The sequence below is a fragment of the Cetorhinus maximus genome, unplaced genomic scaffold (assembly GCF_964194155.1).
Source record: "Cetorhinus maximus unplaced genomic scaffold, sCetMax3.hap1.1 HAP1_SCAFFOLD_594, whole genome shotgun sequence".
Classification (NCBI taxonomy): domain Eukaryota; kingdom Metazoa; phylum Chordata; class Chondrichthyes; order Lamniformes; family Cetorhinidae; genus Cetorhinus; species Cetorhinus maximus.
In genome coordinates this window covers 10,813-33,514 of record NW_027596536.1, presented here as the reverse complement: position 1 = coordinate 33,514, position 22,702 = coordinate 10,813, and the positions used below count along the sequence as shown (strand labels likewise).

General features: G+C 49.0%; 1 protein-coding gene across 1 annotated transcript in view; it reads right to left on the bottom strand.

Moving 5' to 3' along the window:
* Positions 1–21,464, bottom strand: part of LOC144674236 (EVI5-like protein) — a 104,116-nt gene extending 82,652 nt beyond the window's left edge. The window contains exon 1 of the mRNA XM_078535670.1: positions 21,423–21,464. The gene's annotated coding sequence lies outside the window, so the exon portion shown is untranslated. The remainder of the gene's footprint in view (positions 1–21,422) is intronic.
* Positions 21,465–22,702: the final 1,238 nt, after the last annotated feature.

Sequence of the window (22,702 nt, the reverse complement as noted above, 5' to 3'; positions counted from 1 at the left end):
CCGATATATTTCCAAGTCAAGATGGTGAGTAACTTGGAGGAGAACTTACAGGTGGTGGTGTTCCCATCTATCTGCTGCCATTGTCCTTCTAGATGGTAGTGGTCATGGGTTTGGAAGGTGCTAAGGTGCTTTGGTGAATTCCTGCAGTGCATCTTGTAGATGCTACTACTGTGCGTCAGTGATGGAAGGAGAGAATGTTTGTGGATGTGGTGCCAATCAAGCAGGGGCTGTGTCCTGGATATTGTCCAGCTTCTCGAACGTTGTGGGAGCTCCACTCATCCAGGCAAGTTCCATCACACTCCTGACTTGTGCCTTGTAGATGGTGGACAGGCTTTGGGGAGTCAGGTGGTGAATTGTATGACGCACGATTCCTAACTTCTGACCTGCTCTTGTAGCCACAGTATTTATGTGGCTAGTCCAGTTCAGTTTCTGGTCAATGGTAACTCCCAGGATGTTGACAGTGGAGGATTCAGTGATGGTAAAGCTATTGAATGTCAAGGGGCAATAGTTAGGTTCTCTCTTGTTGGAGATGGTCATGGCCTGGCACTTCTGTGGCACGAACGTTACTTGCTACTTGTCAGCCCAAGTCTGGATATTGTCCAGGTCTTGCTGCATTTGGACATGGACTGCTCCAGTATCTGAGGAGCCGCAAATGGTGCTGAACATTGTGCAATCATCAGCGAATATCCTGAAGGGTTCTCAAAATTCCCACATTTTTCATATCAACAAGGATATGACTTTTGGACTGAGGGGACAGAATACGCATTCTTCCCTTTAAAGCAATCAACCCAGGGAAAGACTTAAACTAAAGCCCATTAAAATCTTGCATAAATAATCGCTACTAACTACTAAGGCAGGAAGACCACAATCAATGCAATTATGCAAACCCATCAATACTCCACATATACAATGGCTTTCAGTTCAAGACTAGTTACGGGGGCAGGAAGACAATGATAAACATCATGCAAGCCCATTAAAAACAACAAGACAACAATCACCTGGGGAAGCCCACCAAAATCAAACAAAGAACTAACCTTGATTTGGATTGAGATAAGAAATTCGAAAAAAAACAGTATAACTGGGCCAGGAGATCTGAAGTGTTTGTTTTGGGCAGGGACACAGAAGGGTGAGCAGTTTTGAAAGCTGACACAGGGCACTGAGCAGTTGGGAGTGGTTGAAGCCGAGTTTAAGCAGGGAGCTGAGCCAAGCGGAGGAAGGAGATCTGGAGGTTTGCAGGTCCGCAGGCAACATCACGGCGAGGGGCATAGGGTGGCAGGCTCAACCGAAGACAAGGCGTAGTCCTCCACGAAGATCGACCACCCAGAACCGCGCCCTCCACCCAACTGAAGAACTTTCGCAGATTCCACAGACCAGGACCACGTGGGGACGGCAGGCCCCAGAGGACACAAAGAGCGTACCCCAAAACTGCAACCGGCTTACCTGGCTGGATTTAGAACTGTCAAGGAATCCTGGTTGGTGAGCATGATCCCTGACCTCTCCCAGTTCAATTTAGTTAGGTTTTGGGGGTGGGACAAGGGTAAGGGGATTAGTAGCGTGATTTTCCCTTGTTATGCCGTGTGTTCCCCATTCTTAACTAAGTGTACTTTGTAGGTCTGTATAATCTCAGTGTAATCCTAATGTTATAAATTCATATGTGACTTCAATAAACCCAGTTTTTTGCTTGCACCAAAACCAGTTGTCTGCTGCACTTTGTCACAACCCCCAAATAAGTCCAAGGTCTAGAACCCAGGGAGTGGGAGCGATTCGAACCACTCAGAAGTCAGAGGTGAAGCTGACACACACCACCACCCCCTACAATCCCCACTTCTGACTTTATGATGGAAAGAAGGTCATTGGTGAAGCAGCTGAAGATGGTTGGACCGAGGACACTATCCTGAGGAACTCCTGTAGTAATGTCCTGGAGCTGAGATGACTGACTCCAACAACCACAACTATCTTCCATTGTGCTAGGTATGACTCCAACCAGCGGAGAATTTGCCCCCTGATTTCCATTGGCTCCAGTTTTGCGAGGGCTCCTTGATGCCACACTCGGTCAAATGCAGCCTTGATGTTGAGGGCAGTCACTCTCACCTCACCTCGAGAGTTCAGCTTTTTTGTCCATGTTTGAACCAAGGCTGTAACGGAGATGAGTGGCCCTGGCGGAACACAAGCTGGGCGTCAGTGAGCAGGTTATTGCTAAGAAAGTGCTGCTTAATAGCACTGCTGATGGCCCCTTCCATCACTTCACTGAAGATTGAGAGTAGACTGAAGGGACAGTAATTGGGCAGGTTCGATTTGTCCTGCTTTTTGTATACAGGGCATACCTGGGCAATTCCCCACATATCCGAGTATATGCCAGTGTTGCAGTTGGCTAGGACTGCAGCAAGTTCTGGAGCAAAAGCCTTCAGTACTATTCCTGGAATATTGCCAGGACCCATGGCCTTTGCAGTATCCAGAGCCTTCAGCATCTCAGGTATCAGCATGCTCAGATGATTAAAGAACATTGAAGCGCAGTGACTGTTATTTAAGAAAAATTAACAGAACATTTATGCATGGCAAGATCCCACAATAACTGAACGAATTCAACTACAAATGGTAGTTTTATTGAGGGAAGAATATTTGCCAGAACACTGTGCAAACTCCCTACACCACAAGCATGACCATGGGCCCAGCACTATCGACAACAAAAAATATATAATCAACAGTAACCTTTATTTCACCTACGGTGCAAAACACCAGCATAGATTTGACTATTTCACAAGTTAGACAAGGTTGACCCTGGGAGATCGAGAATGAATATAACCATCTAAACTTCATCAATCTACCTTTGATTAATGTGCATGCAAAACAGTGAACGGATAAAAATTCAAACCAAATTTGCTTTCTTGCCCAGAGAGAGCACACTGACACATTGCCCGAACTTAGATCTCATCTAACACAGCACAATAATACACAGCGCCAAGTCAGACGTCATTTAACACTCCGCCCCAAGCCAGACCCCGTTTAACACAGCACACTAACTGCCCCAACCCAGAATCTATATCTCACAGCACACTGACACACTGCCCCAGACCCCATCAGACACAGCACACTGACACACTGCCCCTTCCCAGACCCCATCAGACACAGCACACTGACACACTGCCCCTTCCCAGACCCCATCAGACACAGCACACTGACACACTGTCCTGATCCAGACCCCATCTAGCCCGGCACACGGCCGCCACACGGCACACGGCCCCCACACGGCACACGGCCCCGACACAGCACACGGCCCGAACCCAGGCCCCATCTACACAGCACACTGACACACTGTCCCAACCCAGACCCCATCTACACAGCATACTGACACACTGCCTGAAACCCGGACCCCATCTAACACAGCACACTGACACACTGCCCCAGCCCAGACCCCATCTACACAGCACACTGACACACTGCAAATACCCAGACCCCGACTAGCACAGCACACTGACACACTACACTAATCCAGACCCCATCTACACAGCACATTGCCCTAACCCAGACCCCATCAAACACAGCACACTGCACTAATCCAGACCCCATCTACACAGCACATTGCCCTAACCCAGACCCCATCAAACACAGCACATTGCCCTAACCCAGACCCCATCAAACACAGCACACTGCCCTAGCCCAGACCCCATCTAACACAGCACACTGCCCTAACCCAGACCCCAGCTACACAGCACACTGACACACTGCCCTAGCCCAGACCCCTTCTAACACAGCACACTGCCCTAGCCCAGACCCCATCTACACAGCACACTGACACACTGCCCCAACCCAGACCCCATCTACACAGCACACTGCCCTAACCCAGACACCATCTAACACAGCACACTGACACACTGCCCCAACCCAGACCCCATCTAACAAAGCACACTGACACACTGCCCCAACCCAGACCCCATCTAACACAGCACACTGACACACTGCCCCAGCCCAGACCCCATCTAACAAAGCACACTGACACACTGCCCCAACCCAGACCCCATCTACACAGCACACTGACACAGCCCCAGCCCAGACGCCATCTACACAGCACACTGCCCCAACCCAGACCCCATCTAACACAGCACACTGACACACTGCCCCAGCCCAGACCCCATCTAACAAAGCACACTGACACACTGCCCCAACCCAGACCCCATCTACACAGCACACTGACACAGCCCCAGCCCAGACGCCATCTACACAGCACGCTGCCCTAACCCAGGCCCCATCTACACAGCACACTGACACACTGCCCCAGCCCAGACCCCATCTACACAGCACACTGACACACTGCCCCAGCCCAGACCCCATCTAACAAAGCACACTGACACACTGCCCCAACCCAGACCCCATCTAACACAGCACACTGACACACTGCCCCAACCCAGACCCCATCTACACAGCACACTGCCCTAACCCAGACCCCATCTACACAGCACACTGACAAACTGTCCTAATCCAGACCCCATCTACACAGCACACTGCCCTAACCCAGACCCCATCTAACAAAGCACACTGACACACTGCCCCAACCCAGACCCCATCTAATACAGCACACTGACACACTGCCCCAACCCAGACCCCATCTACACAGCACACTACCCTAACCCAGACCCCATCTACACAGCACACTGACACACTGTCCTAACCCAGACCCCATCTACACAGCACACTGCCCTAACCCAGACCCCATCTAACACAGCACACTGACACACTGTCCTAACCCAGACCCCATCGACACAGCACACTGCCCTAACCCAGACCCCATCTAACACAGCACACTGACACACTGCCCCAAACCAAACCCCATCTACAGAGCACACTGACACACTGCCCCAAACCAAACCCCATCTACAGAGCACACTGACACACTGCCCCAACCCAGACCCCATCTACACAGCACACTGACACACTGCCCCAACCCAGACCCCATCTAACACAGCACACTGACACACTGCTCCAACACAGACCCCATCGACACAGCACACTGCCCTAGCCCAGACCCCACCTAACACAGCACACTGACACACTGTCCTAACCCAGACCCCATCGACACAGCACACTGCCCTAACCCAGACCCCATCTAACACAGCACACTGACACACTGCCCTAACCCAGACCCCATCTACACAGCACACTGCCCTAACCCAGACACCATCTAACACAGCACACTGACACACTGCCCCAACCCAGACCCCATCTACACAGCACACTGACACACTGTCCTAACCCAGACCCCATCTACACAGCACACTGCCCTAACCCAGACCCCATCTAACACAGCACACTGACACACTGTCCTAACCCAGACCCCATCGACACAGCACACTGCCCTAACCCAGACCCCATCTAACACAGCACACTGACACACTGCCCCAAACCAAACCCCATCTACAGAGCACACTGACACACTGCCCCAAACCAAACCCCATCTACAGAGCACACTGACACACTGCCCCAACCCAGACCCCATCTACACAGCACACTGACACACTGCCCCAACCCAGACCCCATCTAACACAGCACACTGACACACTGCTCCAACACAGACCCCATCGACACAGCACACTGCCCTAGCCCAGACCCCACCTAACACAGCACACTGACACACTGTCCTAACCCAGACCCCATCGACACAGCACACTGCCCTAACCCAGACCCCATCTAACACAGCACACTGACACACTGCCCTAACCCAGACCCCATCTACACAGCACACTGCCCTAACCCAGACACCATCTAACACAGCACACTGACACACTGCCCCAACCCAGACCCCATCTACACAGCACACTGACACACTGCTCTAACCCAGACCCCATCTAACACAGCACACTGACACACTGCCCTAATCCGGACCCCATCTACACAGCACACTGACACACTGCCCCAAACCAAACCCCATCTACAGAGCACACTGACACACTGCCCAAACCCACACCCCATCTAACACAGCACACTGACACACTGCCTTAACCCAGATCCCATCTAACACAGCACACTGCCACACTGCCCTAACCCAGACCACAGCTACACAGCACACTGCCCTAACCCAGACCCCATCTAACGCAGCACACTGACACACTGCCCTAACCCAGACCCCAGCTACACAGCACACTGCCCTAACCCAGACCCCATCTACACAGCACACTGACACACTGCCCCAACCCAGACCCCATCTAACACAGCACACTGCCACACTGCCCTAACCCAGACCCCATCTACACAGCACACTGACACACTGCCCTAACCCAGACCCCATCTACACAGCACACTGACACACTGCCCCAACCCAGACCCCATCTACACAGCACACTGACACACTGCCCCAACTCAGACCCCATCTAACACAGCACACTGACACACTGCTCCAACACAGACCCCATCGACACAGCACACTGCCCTAGCCCAGACCCCATCTAACACAGCACGCTGACACACTGCCCTAGCCCAGACCCCATCTAACACAGCACACTGACACACTGCCCTAACCCAGACCCCATCTACACAGCACACTGCCCTAGCCCAGACCCCATCTAACACAGCACACTGACACACTGCCCCAACCCAGACCCCATCTAAACAGCACACTGGCACATTTCCCCAACCCAGACCCCATCTACACAGCACACTGACACACTGCCCTAACCCAGGCCCCATCTAACACAGCACACTGCCCTAACCCAGACCCCATCTACACAGGACACTGCCCCAACTCAGACCCCATCTACACAGCACACTGCCCTAACCCAGACCCCATCTACACAGCACACTGACACACTGCCCTAACCCAGACCCCATCTAGCACAGCACACTGACACACTGCCCTAACCCAGACCCCATCTACACAGCACACTGACACACTGCCCAAACCCAGACCCTATCTAACACAGCACACTGACACACTGCCCTAACCCAGACCCCATCTACACAGCACACTGACACACTGCCCCAACTCAGACCCCATCTAACACAGCACACTGACACACTGCCCTAACCCAGACCCCATCTACACAGCACACTGACACACTGCCCCAACTCAGACCCCATCTAACACAGCACACTGACACACTGCCCCAACTCAGACCCCATCTAACACAGCACACTGACACACTGCCCTAACCCAGACCCCATCTACACAGCACACTGACACACTGCCCCAACTCAGACCCCATCTAACACAGCACACTGACAGACTGCCCTAGCCCAGACCCCATCTACACAGCACACTGACACACTGCCCTAACCCAGACCCCATCTACACAGCACACTGACACACTGCCCTAACCCAGACCCCATCTAGCACAGCACACTGACACACTGCCCTAACCCAGACACAATCTACACAGCACACTGACACACTGCCCGAACCCAAACCCCATCTACACAGCACACTGACACACTGCCCAAACCCAGACCCCATCTACACAGCACACTGACACACTGCCCCAACCCAGACCCCATCTACACAGCACACTGACACACTGCCCCAACCCAGACCCCATCTAACACAGCACACTGACACACTGCCCAAACCCAGACCCCATCTAACACAGCAAACTGACACACTGCCCTAATCCAGACCCCATCTACACAGCACACTGACACACTGCCCCAACCCAAACCCCATCTACACAGCACACTGACACACTGCCCAAACACAGACCCCATCTAACACAGCACACTGACACACTGCCTTAACCCAGACCCCATCTAACACAGCACACTGACACACTGCTCCAACACAGACCCCATCGACACAGCACACTGCCCTAGCCCAGACCCCATCTAACACAGCACACTGACACACTGCCCTAACCCAGACCCCAGCTACACAGCACACTGCCCTAGCCCAGACCCCATCTAACGCAGCACACTGACACACTGCCCTAACCCAGACCCCAGCTACACAGCACACTGTCCTAGCCCAGACCCCATCTACACAGGACACTGCCACAACTCAGACCCCATCTACACAGCACACTGACACACTGCCCTAACACAGACCCCATCTACACAGCACACTGACACACTGCCCTAACCCAGACCCCATCTAGCACAGCACACTGACACACTGCCCTAACCCAGACCCCATCTAGCACAGCACACTGACACACTGCCCTAACCCAGACCCCATCTACACAGCACACTGACACACTGCCCAAACCCAGACCCCATCTAACACAGCACACTGACACACTGCACTAACCCAGGCCCCATCTAACACAGCACACTGACACACTGCCCTAACCCAGACCCCATCTAGCACAGCACACTGACACACTGCCCTAACCCAGACCCCATCAAGCACAGCACACTGACACACTGCTGCAACCCATATCCCATCTACACAGCACACTGCCCTAACCCAGACCCCATCTACACCGCACACTGACGCACAGCTACAACCCAGACCCCATCTACACAGCACACTGACACACTGCCCTAACCCAGACCCCATCTACACAGCACACTGCCCTAACCCAGACACCATCTAACACAGCACACTGACACACTGCCCCAACCCAGACCCCATCTACACAGCACACTGACACACTGTCCTAACCCAGACCCCATCTACACAGCACACTGCCCTAACCCAGACCCCATCTAACACAGCACACTGACACACTGTCCTAACCCAGACCCCATCGACACAGCACACTGCCCTAACCCAGACCCCATCTAACACAGCACACTGACACACTGCCCCAAACCAAACCCCATCTACAGAGCACACTGACACACTGCCCCAAACCAAACCCCATCTACAGAGCACACTGACACACTGCCCCAACCCAGACCCCATCTACACAGCACACTGACACACTGCCCCAACCCAGACCCCATCTAACACAGCACACTGACACACTGCTCCAACACAGACCCCATCGACACAGCACACTGCCCTAGCCCAGACCCCACCTAACACAGCACACTGACACACTGTCCTAACCCAGACCCCATCGACACAGCACACTGCCCTAACCCAGACCCCATCTAACACAGCACACTGACACACTGCCCTAACCCAGACCCCATCTACACAGCACACTGCCCTAACCCAGACACCATCTAACACAGCACACTGACACACTGCCCCAACCCAGACCCCATCTACACAGCACACTGACACACTGCTCTAACCCAGACCCCATCTAACACAGCACACTGACACACTGCCCTAATCCGGACCCCATCTACACAGCACACTGACACACTGCCCCAAACCAAACCCCATCTACAGAGCACACTGACACACTGCCCAAACCCACACCCCATCTAACACAGCACACTGACACACTGCCTTAACCCAGATCCCATCTAACACAGCACACTGCCACACTGCCCTAACCCAGACCACAGCTACACAGCACACTGCCCTAACCCAGACCCCATCTAACGCAGCACACTGACACACTGCCCTAACCCAGACCCCAGCTACACAGCACACTGCCCTAACCCAGACCCCATCTACACAGCACACTGACACACTGCCCCAACCCAGACCCCATCTAACACAGCACACTGCCACACTGCCCTAACCCAGACCCCATCTACACAGCACACTGACACACTGCCCTAACCCAGACCCCATCTACACAGCACACTGACACACTGCCCCAACCCAGACCCCATCTACACAGCACACTGACACACTGCCCCAACTCAGACCCCATCTAACACAGCACACTGACACACTGCTCCAACACAGACCCCATCGACACAGCACACTGCCCTAGCCCAGACCCCATCTAACACAGCACGCTGACACACTGCCCTAGCCCAGACCCCATCTAACACAGCACACTGACACACTGCCCTAACCCAGACCCCATCTACACAGCACACTGCCCTAGCCCAGACCCCATCTAACACAGCACACTGACACACTGCCCCAACCCAGACCCCATCTAAACAGCACACTGGCACATTTCCCCAACCCAGACCCCATCTACACAGCACACTGACACACTGCCCTAACCCAGGCCCCATCTAACACAGCACACTGCCCTAACCCAGACCCCATCTACACAGGACACTGCCCCAACTCAGACCCCATCTACACAGCACACTGCCCTAACCCAGACCCCATCTACACAGCACACTGACACACTGCCCTAACCCAGACCCCATCTAGCACAGCACACTGACACACTGCCCTAACCCAGACCCCATCTACACAGCACACTGACACACTGCCCAAACCCAGACCCTATCTAACACAGCACACTGACACACTGCCCTAACCCAGACCCCATCTACACAGCACACTGACACACTGCCCCAACTCAGACCCCATCTAACACAGCACACTGACACACTGCCCTAACCCAGACCCCATCTACACAGCACACTGACACACTGCCCCAACTCAGACCCCATCTAACACAGCACACTGACACACTGCCCCAACTCAGACCCCATCTAACACAGCACACTGACACACTGCCCTAACCCAGACCCCATCTACACAGCACACTGACACACTGCCCCAACTCAGACCCCATCTAACACAGCACACTGACAGACTGCCCTAGCCCAGACCCCATCTACACAGCACACTGACACACTGCCCTAACCCAGACCCCATCTACACAGCACACTGACACACTGCCCTAACCCAGACCCCATCTAGCACAGCACACTGACACACTGCCCTAACCCAGACACAATCTACACAGCACACTGACACACTGCCCGAACCCAAACCCCATCTACACAGCACACTGACACACTGCCCAAACCCAGACCCCATCTACACAGCACACTGACACACTGCCCCAACCCAGACCCCATCTACACAGCACACTGACACACTGCCCCAACCCAGACCCCATCTAACACAGCACACTGACACGCTGCCCAAACCCAGACCCCATCTAACACAGCAAACTGACACACTGCCCTAATCCAGACCCCATCTACACAGCACACTGACACACTGCCCCAACCCAAACCCCATCTACACAGCACACTGACACACTGCCCAAACACAGACCCCATCTAACACAGCACACTGACACACTGCCTTAACCCAGACCCCATCTAACACAGCACACTGACACACTGCTCCAACACAGACCCCATCGACACAGCACACTGCCCTAGCCCAGACCCCATCTAACACAGCACACTGACACACTGCCCTAACCCAGACCCCAGCTACACAGCACACTGCCCTAGCCCAGACCCCATCTAACGCAGCACACTGACACACTGCCCTAACCCAGACCCCAGCTACACAGCACACTGTCCTAGCCCAGACCCCATCTACACAGGACACTGCCACAACTCAGACCCCATCTACACAGCACACTGACACACTGCCCTAACACAGACCCCATCTACACAGCACACTGACACACTGCCCTAACCCAGACCCCATCTAGCACAGCACACTGACACACTGCCCTAACCCAGACCCCATCTAGCACAGCACACTGACACACTGCCCTAACCCAGACCCCATCTACACAGCACACTGACACACTGCCCAAACCCAGACCCCATCTAACACAGCACACTGACACACTGCACTAACCCAGGCCCCATCTAACACAGCACACTGACACACTGCCCTAACCCAGACCCCATCTAGCACAGCACACTGACACACTGCCCTAACCCAGACCCCATCAAGCACAGCACACTGACACACTGCTGCAACCCATATCCCATCTACACAGCACACTGCCCTAACCCAGACCCCATCTACACCGCACACTGACGCACAGCTACAACTCAGACCCCATCTACACAGCACACTGCCATAGCCCAGCCCCATCTAACACAGCACACTGACACACTGCCATAGCCCAGACCCCATCTAACACAGCACACTGACACACTGCCCCAACACAGACCCCATCTAACACAGCACACTGACACACTGCTCCAACACAGACCCCATCGACACAGCACACTGCCCTAGCCCAGACCCCATCTAACACAGCACACTGACACACTGCCCTAACCCAGACCCCAGCTACACAGCACACTGCCCTAGCCCAGACCCCATCTAACGCAGCACACTGACACACTGCCCTAACCCAGACCCCAGCTACACAGCACACTGTCCTAGCCCAGACCCCATCTACACAGGACACTGCCACAACTCAGACCCCATCTACACAGCACACTGACACACTGCCCTAACCCAGACCCCATCTACACAGCACACTGACACACTGCCCTAACCCAGACCCCATCTAGCACAGCACACTGACACACTGCCCTAACCCAGGCCCCATCTAACACAGCACACTGACACACTGCCCTAACCCAGACCCCATCTAGCACAGCACACTGACACACTGCCCTAACCCAGACCCCATCAAGCACAGCACACTGACACACTGCTGCAACCCATATCCCATCTACACAGCACACTGCCCTAACCCAGACCCCATCTACACCGCACACTGACGCACTGCTACAACTCAGACCCCATCTACACAGCACACTGCCATAGCCCAGCCCCATCTAACACAGCACACTGACACACTGCCATAGCCCAGACCCCATCTAACACAGCACACTGACACACTGCCCTAACCCAGACCCCATCTACACAGCACACTGACACACTGCCCTAACCCAGATCCCATCTACACAGCACACTGACACACTGCCCCAACCCAGACCCCAGCTACACAGCACACTGCCCTAACCCAGATCCCATCTACACAGCACACTGACACACTGCCCTAACCCAGACACCATCTAACACAGCACACTGACACACTGCCCAAACCCAGACCCCATCTAACACAGCACACTGACACACTGCCCCAACCCAGACACCATCTAACACAGCACACTGCCCTAACCCAGACCCCATCTACACAGCACACTGACACACTGCCCAAACCCAGACCCCATCTAACACAGCACACTGACACACTGCCCCAACCCAGACCCCATCTAACATGACACACTGCCCTAACCCAGACCACATCTAACACAGCACACTGACACACTGCCCTAACCCAGACCCCATCTACACAGCACACTGACACACTGCCCTAACCAAGACCCCATCTAATACAGCACACTGACACACTGCCTTAACCCAGACCCCATCTAACACAGCACACTGACACACTGCCCTAACCCAGGCCCCATCTACACAGCACACTGCCCTAACCCAGACCCCATCTAACACAGCACACTGCCCTAACACAGACCCCATCTACACAGGACACTGACCTAACCCAAACCCCATCTAACACAGCACACTGACACGCTGCTCCAACCCAGGACCAATCTAACATCACACAAACACACTGCTCCAACCAGGCCCCATCTGACTTTGCACCCTAACACACTGCCCCAACCCAGTGATAAAAACAAAAAACTAAAAGCTACTGCGGATGCTGGAAATCCAAAACAAAAACAGAATTACCTGGAAAAACTCAGCAGATCTGGCAGCATCGGCGGAAAAGAAATCAGTCAACGTTTCGAGTCTTCATGACCCTTCGACAGTTCTGCCGAAGGGTCATGAAGACTCGAAACGTTGACTGATTTCTTCTCCACCGATGCTGCCAGACCTGCTGAGTTTTTCCAGGTAATTCTGTTTTTGTTTTGCCCCAACCCAGTCCCTATCTTGCACATCACACTAATACACTGCTCCAACCCCATCTCCATCTGACAATGCACACAAACACACTGCTGCAACCCAGGCACACTATCTAGACCCAGAGCACTCTTTCTAACCTCCATTCAGCATTCGCGTGTTCGTGTATTTTTATCTGCATCAGATCTTACTTTCAAATGTTTGATACCTGATGAATTAGAACTCGCCGTCAATCTGAAAAGTGATCCTTCAAGGTACTGGTGGCCACTAGAGTTTAATTTACTAAGGCTAGAAGCAACAAATCACTTGAGATGGACCATTTCGGAGACAGAATTAGTGTTACTCTGAGGCTGCTCACTGGTATAGAAAACTACTTTTATGACTTCTTGTAATGGAACTAATTATTCTAAATTTCAGATGTGAATAAACAGTTACCAGTTAGTATACAATGGCAGCTTTGTGGTAAATCATGGACATTACCACAGAGGAACCAACAGAAAAATTCTGCGTGTGTCACAGTAGTTTTGCAGAATAATTGTTTTGTTTTAAATGCATTAGACGTTGATGTGCTCCCTGTCATGCGTGGGGATTACACAATAAATAAAACTACTCATTCTATATCACTAACAGCACTTGTTAGCTTTCACAGCATTGTTCAGTTGTTTTACCTTCAGATTTGTCACCTCTACGATGGAGAGCTTCCACCAATATACCGGTGTAACTCTCCAAACAATGGTAACACACACACCTGGATCAGCAGGTTCTGGGTTCAAGCCCTACTATTGAGACTTGAGCACCTAATTGAAACTGACACCTCAATGCAGGAGGGTAACTTTCTGATGACATGTCACAGAGAGCCCAGTCCGCCCTCACAGGTAGATGTAAAAGATGCCATGGCACTACCTGAACAATGAAGGGAAGGTCTCCCAGTTCCCTGGCCAACATCAATTTGTCAACATCACCGAGACTGAGATTTGCTCTTTAATCTCATTTGTTTGTGGATGTGAAAATTGGTAGTTGTCAATGTAAATGATGACAGTGATTACACTTAACTGCCTGGAAAGAGCTTCAAAAGATTGAGGTTGCAACATAAATTCACTTTCTCTCTTTATATGAGATCAAATTCACCTCAGGTTCCTGTCCTGAAGGACATGATTGAACTCACTGGCTTTTTACAACATGCTCACTTTTACTGATACCAGCATTATTTTAAACTTAACTCAAACTTTCAAGTTGCCACATTCAAATTATATCTCACCTTTTCTGGATTATTAGTCCAGGCTACTGTGTTACAGAGGCATAAAATGACAGAATATACAACACAGAAACAGGCCACTTGGCCCAATCAGCGCATGCAGCTATTTATGGTCTAGACTTTACCACTGCTGGCTCAGGGTTGTGGTAGGAGCAACCACCTGACGTGCAGCTTCATGACACAACACATCGAAGAACCGGCCACTGATTTCACCCTAAATCCCACAAAGACCATGTAAACTGCACATTTCTTAACTTGCAGTTCAATTCAACCTTCCACAAAACAGCAACCCTGTAGGGTGGTGTAATAATGCACTACCCCATAAACTGATAGGAGAATAACACGTACAATGCCTCCAAAAAAGCTCAATCTCAGCATTGTCTGTTGGCACAAGGTTAAGGTTCACAGCAGCTATGCTGTAAGAGAGAGTGCAAATCAAAAGATAATGAACCCTTGCAAGAAAGGTACCTCAATCAGCTTGGGAGGTTTTCATCTTCATATAGATTGGACAAATCAAATTGGCAAAGGTAGTCTGGGGGATGAGTTCATCGAGTGTATTCGGGGCAGTTTCTTGGAACAATATTTTTCTGCTACCAGCCAGGCAACAGTATTTTAAGCATAGATGGTAATGTGTAATGAGACAGGATCATTCATTAATGGTCTCAGTGAAGGATCCTCCAAGCCAAGTGTGGTCATAACATGATAAAATTTCACATTCATTTTGAAGGTAAGAAACTTGGGTCTGAAAATAATGTGTCTTAAACTTAAATAAAGGCAATCACAAAGATATGAAGATAAAGTTGACTCAAAAAGACTAGGAAAGTAATTTAAAAGGCAAGATGATAGAGAAGCAGTGGCAGATATTTCATAACTCTCAGATATATTCCATCGAGAAAGAAAGCATCTAGAAGATGGATGCATCATCTGTGGGCAACTGAAGTAGCTAAAGATGATATTAAATTGAAAGAAATGGCATATAATGCTGAGAAGATCAGTGGTAGGCCAGAATGTTGGGAAAACTTTAGAAATCAGCAAAATACACTTAAAAAAAGATTAGAATGCAAATAAACTAGCAAAAAATATTAAAGCAGACAGTAAGGGCTTCTGTAAGCATAAAAAAGGAAAATAGCTACATGTTGGTCCCTTACAGGATGAGACTGGGGAGTTAATAATGGGAAACAAGGAATTGGCTGAGATTTTGAAAAAGTATTTTGAACCTGTCTCCCCAGTGAAGACATGGAAAGCATACCCGTCTCCCCAGTGAAGACATGGAAAGCATACCCGTCTCCCCAGTGAAGACATGGAAAGCATACCCGTCTCCCCAGTGAAGACATGGAAAGCATACCCGTCTCCCCAGTGAAGACATGGAAAGCATACCCGTCTCCCCAGTGAAGACATGGAAAGCATACCCGTCTCCCCAGTGAAGACATGGAAAGCATACCCGTCTCCCCAGTGAAGACATGGAAAGCATGCCCGTCTCCCCAGTGAAGACATGGAAAGCATGCCCGTCTCCCCAGTGAAGACATGGAAAGCATACCCGTATCCCCATTGAAGACCTGGAAAGCATACCCGTCTCCCCATTGAAGACACCAAAGGCATCCCAATATTAGTAGAAAATCAAGAGGAATAGGGAAGGAGGAACTTAAAACAATCACAATCACTAGAGAAGTACTAGAAAAGCTAACTGGACTAAAGGCTGACAAGTCCCCTGGACCCAATGGCCGGCATCCTAGGGTCTTAAAAGAAGTGGCTGCAGAGATAATGGATGCATTGGCTGCAAACTTCCAAAATTCTAGATTCTGGAAAGGTCCCAGTGGATTGGAAAACCACAAATGCAATAGTGTTATTCAAGAAAGGAGGGAGACCGGAAGCAGGAAACTAAGATGTTAGGCTAACTGGCTCAGTCATTTGGAAACTGTTGGAATCCATTATTAAGGAAATAATAGCAGGACATTTAGAAAATCATAATGCAAATCAGACAGAGTCAATATAGTTTTATGAAAAGAAACTGTGTTTGACAAATTTAGACTTCTTTGAAGATGCAACAAGCAGGGTCGACAAACAGGAACCAGTAGACAGTGTATTCAGATTTCCAAAAGACATTCAAAAAGGTCCCACATAAAAGATTACAACACAAGGTAAGAGCTCATGATATTGGGGGTGATATATTAGCATGGATAGAGGATTAGTTAACTAACAGGAAACAGAGGGTCAGGATAAATGGGTCATGTTCAGGTTGGTAAGTGTGGCTAGTGGAATTCTAGGGATCAGTGCTGGGACCTATTTATGATCTATATTAATGCATTTGATGTAGGGACCTTCTGTCTTGCAGCTAAATTTGCTTGTGATACAAAGATAGGTAGGAATGCAAGTTGTGAGAAGGATACAAAGAGTCTCTAAACTGACATAGGTGAAGTAAGTGGGCTATAATTTGTCAGATGGAGTATAATGTGGGAAATTTCAAGGTTGACACTTTGGTAGGAAGAATAGAAAAGTCAAATATTATTAAAATGAAGAGGCGCTACAGAATGCTGTGGTACAGAGGGATCTGGATGCCCTTGTACATGAATCATAAAAGAGTTAGCATACAGGTACAGCAAGTAATTAGGAAGGCAAATGGGACATTGGCCTTTATTGCACAGACTATAAAAGTAGGGATGCCTTGCTACATTTGTATAGAGCGTTGGCAAGACCACATCTAGAGTACTGCAACCAGTTTTGATCTCCTTACCAAAGGAGGTATATGCTTGCATTTGAGGGAATTCAGCAAAGGTTAATGAGATTGATTCTAGGGATGAAACAATTGTCTTATGGGAAGAGGTTGAGCAAGTTGGGCCTATACTCATTGGAGTTAGGAAGAATGAGAGGTGATCTTATTAAAACCAGACTAGATTCTGAGGGGCTTGACAGGGTAGAGGCTGAAAGGACCCTTGTGAGAAAATCTAGAACTACAGGGCACGGTTTCAGAACAAGAGGTTTCCATTTAGAGGCAAGCAGGAACAACTTCTCTCAAGAGTTGTTAATCTCTGAAATTCTATACCCCAGAGAGCAGTGAAGGCTGGGTCATTGAATATATTCAAGGCCAAGTTAGACAAATTTTTGATCTATAAGGGAGTCAAGGGTTACAAGGGATTGGCAAGAAAGCAGAGTTGAGGCCACGATCAGATTCGGCCATGATCTTATTGAATGGCGGAACTGGCTCGAGGGGCCGAATGGCCTACTCATGCTCCTATTTCTTATGTTATGTTTCTTATGTAAAACAATTCAAAGGTAGCAACAATTAAATTGCATGTTAAAAGAAGAGGGCAAAGAGCTCATTTTTAATTGTGGGAAATAGAAATTTTACTTCAAGATTGCATTCTTGGCAGATGCAATGAATTCAGAAGTTATAACTCTATTTCCCAATTTTCAGTAAAACTGTTTATTTTGAAGAAAGGTATTAATACTGTACTTCTGATATCTCACATGCCCAATCACCACTAGTCACCACAAGGAAACCAGACATTCCCCAAGGGAAGTAGGAAAAGGAACCTAGACTGGTGTTAACTCAACTTGCTCACATCACAAAATACGATGTCAATGGGCCAATAAAAAAAATTAATTATTCCCCTGCCAGCCCCACATACCACAGAATTATTATGGCACAGGAAACCACCATTTGGCCCATCGTGTCTGCGCCTTCTCTCAGAATGAGCAACTCATCTAGTGCCATTCCTCCACCTTCTCCTCGTAACCCTACACATTCTCTTCTCAGATAACAGTCTAATTCCCTTTTGAATGCTTCAATCGAACCTGTCTCCACCACACACTCGGGCAGCACATTCCAGGCCCTAACCACTCGCTGCGTGAAAACATTTCTCCTCATTTTTCTTAATTTGTTCATGGGTTGTGGGCATCGCTGGCTGGGTCAGCATTTATTGCCCATCAGAACTGAGTGGCTTGCTAGGCCATTTAAGAGTCAACCACATTGCTGTGGGTCTGGAGTCACATGTAGGCCAGACCAGGTAAGGATGGCAGATTTCCTTCCCTAAAAGGACATTAGTGAACCAGATGAGTTTTGACAACAATCTACAATGGTTTCATGGTCATTATTAGACTTTTAATTCCAGATTTTTTATTGAATTCAAATTTCACCATCTGCCATGGTGGGATTTGAACCAGGTCTTCAGAGCATTACCCTGGGAATCTGGAGCACTAGCCCAGTGACAATACCACACCCCCCTCATATCAACAAACCAGGGGCACAAAAATAATTTTAGCCACAGTTACCATAAAATAATTCTCCTCAAAGTTATTTCATTCCTGGCTCTATTACAAATTTTACCACCTGCTGCACCTTCAAGAGAAGTCAATGATCTCTGCAAGGATGTCAAATTTTATGATTTACATTGTTCCAGTTGTACCAGAGAACCCTACAATCTCACTGAACCTACATCATTTAATGGTGAATTTGATCATTCATGTCTCTACATATCTCGAAAGCCTTGACTAATTCCATATCTTTAATCCGACGAGGGATTGATAGTTTGTGTCCGAGCGATAGCCTATCTTAAAAGAAAGCTGGCATTTACAGAAATCAACTTAATAATGGGCAAGCATTCCCTAAAGTCATGACACATGATTTCAGGCCTCCTGGGGCAACAGGCCATTTTCAATATATTTATTACACATTTATGCTTCCCATTACATACTTGCATGTTAATGCCATGAATAGCGGGTGTGTCAAATGCTCATGTTATATCAGCTTGAATTGTGAAAATCAACCAGCAATACAATTTTGTTATTCCTTGTAAGTTGACAGGCTTGAGCTGTAGGGTACAAACGGCAAGTATTTGTAATGGTTCTAGTGTTTTTTTTTCATTTATTCTTTCATGGGATGTGGGCGTCACCAGCAAATCAGCATTTGTTGCCCATCCTTAATTACCCTTGAACTGAGTGGTTTGCTTGGCCATTTCAGAGGGCAGTTAAGAGTCAACCTGGAGTCACATGTAGGTCAGACCAGACAAGGATGGCAGATTTCCTTCCCTAAAAGACATTAGTGAACTAGATGGGTTTTTACAAGTGATAGTTGCCATGATCACCATTACTGAGAGTCGTTTTCAATTCCAGATTTAATTAATTTAAATTCCACCAGCTGCCATGGCGGGATTTGAACCCATGTCCCCAGAGCATTAGCCTGGGTTACTAGTCCAGTGATATTACCATTAATCCACCGTCTCTCTCTAGTGTGATGGACAAAGTAACATACAACATGACAATACCTTGAAATACATGGGATTCTTTTTCCCCGATTTAAGTTTTAAGAAAGCTGTTGCACGTGTCTACCTGATAAACTACAAGCTGAAGGCACAGCTCCCGATGGTGGGCTAAATCAAGGGGGAAGTGCAAAAGAGGCCAGAGTCAGGAGAACAAAGAGTTCGGGAATGAAAGATGGGTCTAGGGCTGAAGTAGGTTACGGAGATAGGGAGGCACAAAACCATGAAGAAATTTAAACATGAGGTTCAGAATTTTAAAACTGAGGCACTAAAGAGTCAGCCGGGTCAGGGTACTGGGCAAGCAAGACAGGATAGTGCAGCAGAATTTCAGATGAAATGAAGTTTATGGAGGGTAGAAGATGGCAGGTGGGCTAGGAGTACAGTGAAATAATTGAGTCTGGAGGTGATAAAGATTTCAGGGGCACATAAGCTGATAGTTCTTGGAGGTGGAAGTAGGCAACCTATGTAATGGATAGAATACAGGTCACTCAAACTCAAGTTGTATAGGTTACCAAGGTTATAACCCCACGCCTGCAGGCTACGTAATCAAGGTGCAGTGTGTAGAGAAGGAAGAGAAGGGGTCCAAGGACACATTATTGGAAAATATTAAGTATGGTACAGGAATAGGAAGAGAAGCCAGTGCTGAAGATGCTCACTCTTACTTCAGGGTAGGTAAAAGTGTAACCAAGGGAAATGACAATAGGAAAGCATTGTATGGCCGGCCACAAAGGCAGCAGGTTGAAGACAATGACAAATAGTGCATCAGAGTCAGAGAATGTCAGAGAAAAGCAACCAATTACTCCAGAGTACAGAATAATTCCCACCTGTAGAAAATAATTCATTAACTTCAGGAGTCATTTAGAATCCTCTAATGTTCTGCAGAATCTGCTCAAAAATAATTAGCACGTAAGTGACTCAAGTGGGGCATCGCTAACACAACTCAGACCCTTACAGGAACACATATGGTATAAAGCTCCTGTCCTTCTGAAACATCCTCTGACTGACTATGGGCAGCATCACAAGAAAATAAGCTCAATAAAGCTAGTGATAAATAGCTCTCTAAACTGGAAGCTCTCTAAACATCAGACAAGGTTTGAACATTCAAATCAAACACAGGATTTGTGGCAGTTCATTAAATCTATACAAATAGAGGTGAGCTGTAAACAACTCTCTGCCCATCTATTTTAATTATGGGTACCATTTGGTGTTACGGTCTGAACTGTGACTGATCGCTGGTACCTCTTCTGTTTGGTTCCTGTCATCCATGTATACAAAAAGAACACTGCTCATGTCAGAAACGTACTTGCTCACTCACCATACAGACTCCACATTCACATCTGTCCAGCTTCCCAACATACGAAGCTTGAAATCGGAAAACCAGGTCTTGCCCCCAGGACTCAACCACAGGGAAAAGCTGCAAGAAATCAAGTTGACTTAGTTACTATGAGGAGTTTGAGGGAGCATCAATAAAGAATGTGTGCAATAATGTCATTTTCCATTCCACACAGGTGTACTAAACTGCTACACAAATGCAGCTTTTAGAATTACAACACATAGTATAGCTCACAGGAGAAAACCAGCCTGAAAACTTGCACCTAACAGCTCATCGCTCAAACTGCCCATTATAAAATTAGAACACACGGCAGTTCCCAATAGCCCTTAAAAAGATTGAATGCTGAACGTGGAGAGTGTAATAGATTCCCATCAGCCAGCAGACACCAGGCGTTCCCTCAAAATGGTGGAGGTGGAATGAGGGATGGGAGGGGGCGGTGGCACTATCAAGGACTGGAAGACACAAAGAGAAAAATCAGAGTGTCAAAGCCTTTGACTAATTGTGCTGGTCCCCTGCCAGCCAATTCAGAGCCACAGAGAGTTTCCAGTGAGTGGTCCAGACACCAAAGGTAACAGGAATATTACAGAATCCTTTATTGTACAGTATGAACAGAATGGGTCAGTACAGAGGGTTACAGTGGGGGGAGAAAGCAGTCAGGGTTTAGTCCACAATGTACCCACCAACCACTGAACATGGGCAGGATAGGTTTCGTTTATACCCTTTGTCCCTTACCTAATCTTGAGTTGAGATTAAATTAGTGGTTTAAATCAACTTTAAACCTTCTTGTCTGGTTTCCTATTGCCAGAAAATAATTGAAAAACAGCTGGAGCCTGCAGAACATCTCCAGTGGCAGGGTTTGCAAGATAGGGTAGAGACTCTAGAAAAAGTTATTTATTGACAGGTGCATAAATATTTCCACCAAAAGCAGTTTTTTGCTCCTATTCCACCACCTTTTGACACCATAGGGGAGCTTTGAGCTCAACGCTGTGCCGCCCCACCCCTTCCCCAAAATCACTAGACCCGTCTCTCACACACAGACACCATTCCTGGGTCTCACCAGTCGATTCATCAGATAACTCTTATCGACTGGTACTTTCAATATCAGCAGGCTGGCAGCAACAGAGCACATACCATCTCATAGGTCATGAGCTGTCAGGTAAAGTCCACAGCACAGAACACCTTGCTGCTTCAGGTACTGTTTGATTAAATCCACACAGTGGGACGAGGCTGACACTTGGAGGGCAGGAGGGTTATGCTCAGTC